Here is an 8123-nt window from a genome sequence, read left to right on the forward strand (position 1 = left end):
GCCAAACGAAAAAGGAGAACAAACTTAGAATGCTCCTAAGGCTGGGTTAGTTACCTATTATTAAAAGTGGCTGGTGCCTAACAATATGTACAAAAATATAAAATTTAAATTTAAAAAATTCTTTTTAAGTTTTTTTTTTTCTCTCGATACAGGGCTTCCTCTATGCAATAGCTTTGGCTATCCCAGAACTTTGTAGACCAGGCGCCCCGAACTCACTGAGCTTCACCTGCCTCTGCCTCACAAGCGCAGGGATTCAACACATGCGCCACCACCGCCCAGCCTTAAGATAGGTTTTTTTAAAGGTGTATTTTTATTTATGTGTATAAGTGTTTTGACTGCATGTATGCGTTCTACGTGTATACTGACTGAGTCCAGAAGAGTGTGTCAGATCCCCAGGAACTGGAGTTAAAGATGCTTGTGAGCCACGTGACTCTTAGGTACCCCCAAAACTGGGTCTTCTGTAAGAGTACCAAGTGCTCTTAACCTCTGAGCCATATCTCCATCCCCTCTTTTTAAAACATTTGTAGGAAAAAAGAAAATGGAAGTTTTGGTTCTTTTCCCTCCCTGTTGAAAGTTTCGCAGTCTGATCATTTGTGGGCAGCACTGCCCCCTACAGGCAGGCAGTTGGGTCAGCCCCTCTAATCAAAACTGACATTTAGATTCTGAGACCCACAATGGAGGGTTGACTGGGTCACAGTGGCCTTTTAAAGCTAACATTTTCTTTTTCGCTATTTAGTCATCCTATAGGTCTTTTGCTTCTTGATCGCCTCGGCTGCCCACGAGCCCGTAACTGCCTCAGCTTTTCCTCATCATCACGGTCCTCTCCCCCGCCTTCCGCCCCCACCTTCTTCCTCTTCTTCATCTACCTCATTGTGCCCCCCCCCATTTTACTCATTAGCATCCCATCAGCAAGGGCATCTCTTCTATCCTCTGCCACTTCCACAAGTCCTTCGTGTGCACTGCACGAGTTTGCCTCGGAGCTGGCGTCTATACTTTGACTTGGCAGGAGGGTCCAGTGATCCAATGCAGCGGGGACAAAAGAGAACAAGAGCTGGAGAACTCTGGGGAAAAGGCTGCTTGGGTGCAGGTGGCTGCAACAGGAAAGGAGCCTGACCCTGGAACAATCCATCCAAAAATGACTTTCTGGAGCATCCCGTCGTGATTTCAAATCTTAATTCAAGTAGGCTACCCATTTATAATTTTTTTATTATTGCCCAGGACTGCTAGACTTTTGTTTTGTTAAGCACACAAAATAAGTCAATATAGAAATAGTGAATCTTGTTAGATTTTTCCCATTTAAAAAAAAAACTTGCGAGTTGACTCACACAGGAATCTAACATAAAACTGGCTGGAATACCAAATAATGTGTTTTTCTCCAAACATCTCCTCTTTCTTTAGATTAGATATGGGAGACGTGTCTAGAGGGTGGGGGTGGGATACTGATAACACAAGAACAAAACAACATATCTAGGGAAGTCTATAACGAAACAAAGGAAAAACTGAATGTTCTGAAATAAAAAATGCTTTTAAAGAAAATAAATAAAATAGATAATGTCATAGTTACTGTTCTTTTGCTGTGAAAAGACACTATGACCAAGGCAACTTTTGTTTTAAAGTATTGAATCGTAGGCTTGCTTACAGTTTCAGGTTAGTCCATGATTATCATGGTGGGAGCATGACCGCTGGGGCAGTAACTGAGAGCCTACAGCTGGTTCACAGGATGAAGGCAGAGGGAGGGTAGGGGAGGAGAGAAAGAGGAGAGGAGAGGAGAGGAGAGGAGAGGAGAGGGAGGGGAGGGGAGGGGAGGGGAGGGGAGGGGAGGGGAGGGGAGGGGAGGGGGAGGGAGGGGGGGGGGGGGGGGGGGGGGGGGGGGGGGGGGGAGGGGGAGGGGGGGGGAAGGGGGAGAGGAGGGGAGGGGAGGAGAGGGGAAAGGTGGGGAGGGGAGGGGAGGGGAGGAGGAGAGGGAGAGGTGAGGAGGAGAGGTGAGGAGGAGAGGGGAGGGGAGGGGAGGGGAGGAGGGAGGGGAGGAGGAGAAGACTAGACTTGGCATGGGCTTTTGAAACCTCAAAGCCCACCCTGAGTGACATGATGACGATCGTTCGTTGGAACCTCCAGCTCACCCGTGCATGATTCAGAAAGTCATTCCTCACCCTACCTCAACCCAGCCCACTCAGAGAGTCTCTGAACAAAGGAAAGGTGCCAAAAAGTCCAGTTCTGCATTCTTGGCAGCGACTACAGCTTCTTCCCCTGAGGTTGCCAGCCGCCCAAGTCCCCACCTAAGCCCTCCGTTTTTGACCATACTTGGGCACAAACGCAGCTTGTGGTGGACGCGTCATCAGCCGTCTCCCTGCTTTCATTCGGCAAAAAGCACCTAATATTCAAATAACCAAATATTCAAATATATGAGCCATTCTCATTCAAACCACCACAGAGAATCTAAACCAAATGTTTTGAAAGGGAAAAAAAACAAAGTGCTTATCAAATAGGGTCCTAAACAACCAGCTCAGAACAAACAACAAAATGGATCAAGAGAGCTCTGAGTCCCAGAAAGAACTCACCAAAATCCACCTGGAAAACCCGTGTTGCCGGCACCTCACTCTCATCTAGCGATTATTCTGGGTGAAAAGTGGGTAATTCTCAGGGCCCCATGTCCAGGTTTCATAATTGCCAATATAAATCTCATGATTTTCACCGCAAACGACCTAGTCTGGGGCTGGAAAGATGGGCCAAGGGTTAAGAATCCTGGCTGCTCTTCCAGAGGACTCCAAGAACACCCAAATGGCAGTTCACAGCCATGTATAACTCCAGTTCAAGGGGACCCTACACCCTCTTCTGACCTTCTCAGACACCAGGTACACTGGTGTGTGCACAGATACACGCGCAGGCCAAACACCTATACACATAAAACAAAATAAAACTTCTTAAAAAAAGACTTCGTTTATTTTGGAGGCAAATATGAGTGGCCTCGCCTAAAGCGCACAGATTTAGGGTACCCCCCAACTGCATGTTACAATGTGATAATAGCTTGATAAAACTTTCAGGGTGACAGAACAAAAAAAAAAGTCATAAATCATGGCACTTTTCAAATACACTGATCGAAACACTAGATAAGCAAATTAAACTGGGGCAATCTCTTCTGTCACTTCTAGTTGATGGCATGCTGAGCCTTTGCGTTGAGAAAAGACAGGAATTTGTCAAAACATGCTAAAGGGCCTTACCTGTCACAAGGCTGTTAGGTCAGACAGAGATGAGCCATAAGGAAGCTAAAAACCAGCCAAGACAAATTGTGATGGGCACTGAAGCCACAACTTTTGAAGCTCTCCTCCCACAGTTGAGGATCCTAACTTGTCCATCAGCAGAAGGTTCAGCGGAGGGTGTGGCTTCTTGTAGAATTTTCATTTACTCTATGCTGTAATTATTTTGTTACTCTTTGGGGGCCTGCCGCCCAGCTCCCAAATAACTACACGGAGACTTATTTTTACTTATGAATGTCCAGCCTCAGCCTGGCTTGTTTCTAGCCAGCTTTTCTAACTCAGATTATCCCATTTCCCTTTAACTACATTTTGCCTCTGAACTTTTTATCTCGCTTTATTCTATATATCTTACTTTCCTTCATACTCCATGGCTGACTGGTCCCTGGTGTCCTCCTCTCCTTTTTTTCTCTCTCCTCCCTCTTTTCTTTCAAGCCTAGATTTCTCCTCCTATTCTTTCTGCCTGGCAGCCCTGCGTATCCCTCTCCTGCCTAGCTATTGGCCATTCAGCCCTTTTCCTGAGTGGAGCTCCCTAAAGAACTCAAAATTCTGCCGGAGGAAACTATGGGCTGTGTCTCCTACTTTACCATTGCTAACAAAAGGACCATAACACATCCAACAGAAGCCCTAGAAGGGGAACCTGTTCTGGGAAAAATCTTTCTGTACACTGTAAATATGTGTCTCTGTTTTGCCTCATCTGACTGGGGTGCCTTCTGATTGGTTTAATAAACAGCTGAATGGCCAATAGCTAGGCAGGAGAGACTAGGCAGGACTTCTAGACAGAGATAGGAACTCTGTTTTAGAATCTGGAAGGGGCGTGGTTCGCTAGTGAGACAGAGGAAGTCAGAGGTACAGAATGGAGGCAAGCAGATCTCTGTGAGTTCAAGGCCAACCTGGTCTACAAAGCAAGTTCCAGGACAGCCAGGGCTACACAGAGAGACCCTGTCTGGAAAAACCAAAAACAAAAACAAAAAAACAAACAAACAAAAAAGATTATGTCTACAAGGCCTATAACAAACTCTGATTTGTCGCAGGGCTGATCTCTTTTATTATCACAGTTCTTAGGTGCACGGGGGAAATACAATTGTGTTAGAATTTTTTAGAACACTATATTGCTGCCTAATTCCTCCTGTGACTTTTCATTTACTTTTCCAAACTAAAATCTTGTACAATCATAAGACTTAAAATAAAATCTTTACATGTCAGTATCCACAGTTAAGAATTTTGATGACTTAAATACCAAAATCAATTTCTTAAGAATTTAAGTTTTTTTTTTAAATATTTATTTACTTATTATGCATACACTATTCTGTCTGTGTGTATGTCTGCAGGCCAGAAGAGGGCAGCAGACCTCATTTACAGATGGTTGTGAGCCACCATGTGGTTGCTGGGAATTGAACTCAGGACCTTTGGAATAGCAGGCAATGCTCTTAACCACTAAGCCATGTCTCCAGCCCTAAGTTTTTTTTTGTTGTTGTTTTTTTAATTTAAGTTTAAGCCAGATATGGTAGCACACTCCTTTCCCCCAGCACCTGGAAGGCAGAGACATGTAGATCTATATGAATTTGAGGCCGGTCTGGTCCACACAGTGAGTTCTAGGTCAACCAGGGATACGCAATGAGACAGTGCCCTCCCACCAAAAAAAAAAATTAGAGGTAGCCACTCCAATGAAATTATAGCTAGATCAAACTGGCCAACAGAAAACCTAAAATTAAAGGATAGTGTTTCTTTCAATATTGTAAGTATAAATAGTCTATAGACTATAAGTAAATACAGGGGAAACATATACTCAATCTAGGGTTTTCCCCAACATGATATTTTTATTAATTATTTGGGAATTTCACACAATGCACATGATTACACCCAATTCCCATTCCTCCCATCCTTGTGCCCCACCCCCCAGAAAAACCAAAACAGCAAGTCAAATTTGTATTGCCCATACAGCCATAGAGTCATAGGAGCATGGTCAAACTCCTGGTAGCCTACCCCTTTCCCCACTGTCTGCGAGAAACCATCAGCTGTGAAGATCCACACTATCACAGTTTCAAAGGACTCTCTTCAATAGCTTCCTGTCTGGACTTTCTTTTGGGGTGGAGGGATGGTGTCTTCATCCAGCCTCAGCTACATCAGATCCCAGGGATGTGAGACAACAAAGCTATGTGGCCCCTAGATACACAAAATGTGATGGTTGGCAAACAGAGGGCTTGTAAACAAGTTTCTGGAAAGAACCATAGCCTACATTTAACTTCCTCTAAGGCTGGTTAACTGGTTAGAATCTCAGTCATGGGGAGAGAGGCTGGGATGCTGCAACTTCTCCTGAGTTCTCTCCGGCCCCTGTGATCACTAAGGTTGCTGGGATGAAACACTGTGAGCAAGAGAGTTGAAGAGGAAAGGGTTCGTTTGGCTCACACATCCTGAATTGAGGGAAGCAAAGAAAGAACTCAAACTGGATGACAAGCTGGACCAGAAACGGAAGCAGAGGCCATGGAGGAGTGCTCCTTACTGGCTTGCTCCCTCTGACTTGCTCAGTCTGCTTTCTTATAGAATCCAGGGCCAGGAGCCCAGAGTTGGCCCCACCCCCCATTGGGTTGGGCCCTCCCCCATCAGTCACTAATTAAGAAAATACAGTCTTCCCTACAGCCTGATCTCATGGAGGCATTTTCTCAGTTGAGGTTCCATCCTCTCAGATGACTCTAGCTTGTGTCAAATGACATAAAACTATCCAGCACAGCCAAGCCCCTTATCCACTTCTTGCCCACCTCTGTGTCTGACCTAGCATGCTGTGACTAATGGGTACTGCTGGATTCACACGTTCCAGGATAGGAGCATGAGGATTATAATTATTAAGCAGAAGGGAACAGAGATAAAAGAGAAATAAGAGACGAAACATAGAACACCATGGGGAGGGAAACTAAGTGAATATTGAACCTGTCCTTCAGTTTCCACGTCTTTTTATACTCCCCAAAAGGGGAGGGGGAGGCAAAAGACTTCGTAAACAGAGCATCTCTGACCTTCGGCCAAGATGGAGCTGATACCCCTCAGACTCAAATTACTAATTAACCGCCGGGCGGTGGTGGCGCACGCCTTTAATCCCAGCACTCGGGAGGCAGAGGCAGGCGGATCTCTGTGAGTTCGAGACCAGCCTGGTCTAAAAGAGCTAGTTCCAGGACAGGCTCCAAAGCCACAGAGAAACCCTGTCTTGAAAAACCAAAAAAAAAAAAAAAAAAAATTACTAATTAACCATTCTAGGTCAAGACCTCTTGTCTTGTAGCCACTGTTGTCAACAACAACTTTTGAAAGAGCAAAACAGAGCAGGGTGGTGGTGGCCCACGCCTTTAATCCCCCAAAAAAACAAAGAGAGAGCAAAACAAGTTTGAACTCTCTGACCTCTAGGCAAAGTGAAATGGACTCACCACTGTGGGCTCTGACATAAACCTTTTAGAATGTAATAAAACAGATCCTGGTTTCCACCACCCGAATGCTCAGAATGTCATCAGTCAGGGGCCTGAGGCCTATAGCAGGGATTTCCTCATTTTTCTGGGACCTGTCTGCCTAGCATTTGCACTGATGTATATTTTTATGTGTCTTAATTTATGACTTTCTTTGTCTGGTACTATGAAAACTTCATCAAACTGTTTCAGATAGGAATAGGAGTTCAAGGTAACCTAAATTGGTGTTCCTGGGCCATGATCACTTGCATTTGGCTCCAGAATAAACTATCTCTTATCCCCTCGAGGTGAGAGTTGTGTTTTTGCGTGAATGGAATAAATATAGATTAGAGTGCAGGACCGTGCCCATTATTGCTTCCTGTGTATTGGGACAATGATTAGACTTTCTGTAGAGTCTTTAATAAGAAATAAATATTACTTTGCTTAACTGATAACTTAATTTTTATGTCTAATCTAGGTATAGTTGGAAAAAATGTATGAATGAAATGGGATCCATGTTTATAAAATTTTTAAATTAAGTCATAAAAACTCATGAATCATTCCTAAGTACAAACGATGAAACATCAGTTGCTAACTGTAATTCAAGTACTCTTGGCTTTTTATAGTCTAAGAAAATACTGTGTGTGTGTGTGTGTGTGTGTGTGTGTTTCTACCAACAAATATATCCTATTCTACATAAAGAACATTTTTCCTGAGAGAAAGCATGTTTTCAAAGAAACAAAATATTTTCATGAATTGCTCACACACACACACATGCATATATATATATGAGACAATTGAAGGTTGTCCCATATATTCAATTGTCACATATATATATATATATTTACATACATATACATGTATATGAATGAAAGAAACAACTGAATGCTCTTTCTTCCTGAGTCTTTCTTGAAATGAAGGTTTCAGGGCTGGGGACATGGCTCACTGTTAGATCACTTGCCTAGCACACTTGAGATCCTAGGATCAGTCTCCACAACTGACAAAAAGAAAAGGAATTAAGTCTACTAAGATTGAAAAGTTCTTAAGGAACCAGAGAAATGGCTCAGAGGCTAAGAACACTTCTTGCTCTTCTAGAGAACAAAAGTTTATTAAGAGTAATTTCATCCAAATTCAGAAGTTTGGTTTTGCTTTTGTTTGATTGGTTGGGTTTTTTGTTTGTTTGGTTTTTTGTTTGTTTGTGGTTTTCTGTTTTGAGACAGAATCTTGTTTTGTAGCCCTGGATGTCCTGGAACTCACTATGTTGTCCAGGCTGATCTTAAACTCAGAAATCTGCTTGCCTCTGCCTCCCCAGTGTTGGGATTAAAGGCCGGCGCCACCATGGCATTCTTGACGAACTCTGTTCGCTTTGGGAAAGTCATTTTTCAATTTACAATGTTCTTTTGGATTGATAAATTCATTGTACCATCTCTAAACTCACTGACAA

Source organism: Arvicola amphibius, chromosome 8 (assembly GCF_903992535.2).
Source record: "Arvicola amphibius chromosome 8, mArvAmp1.2, whole genome shotgun sequence".
Classification (NCBI taxonomy): Eukaryota; Metazoa; Chordata; class Mammalia; order Rodentia; family Cricetidae; genus Arvicola; species Arvicola amphibius.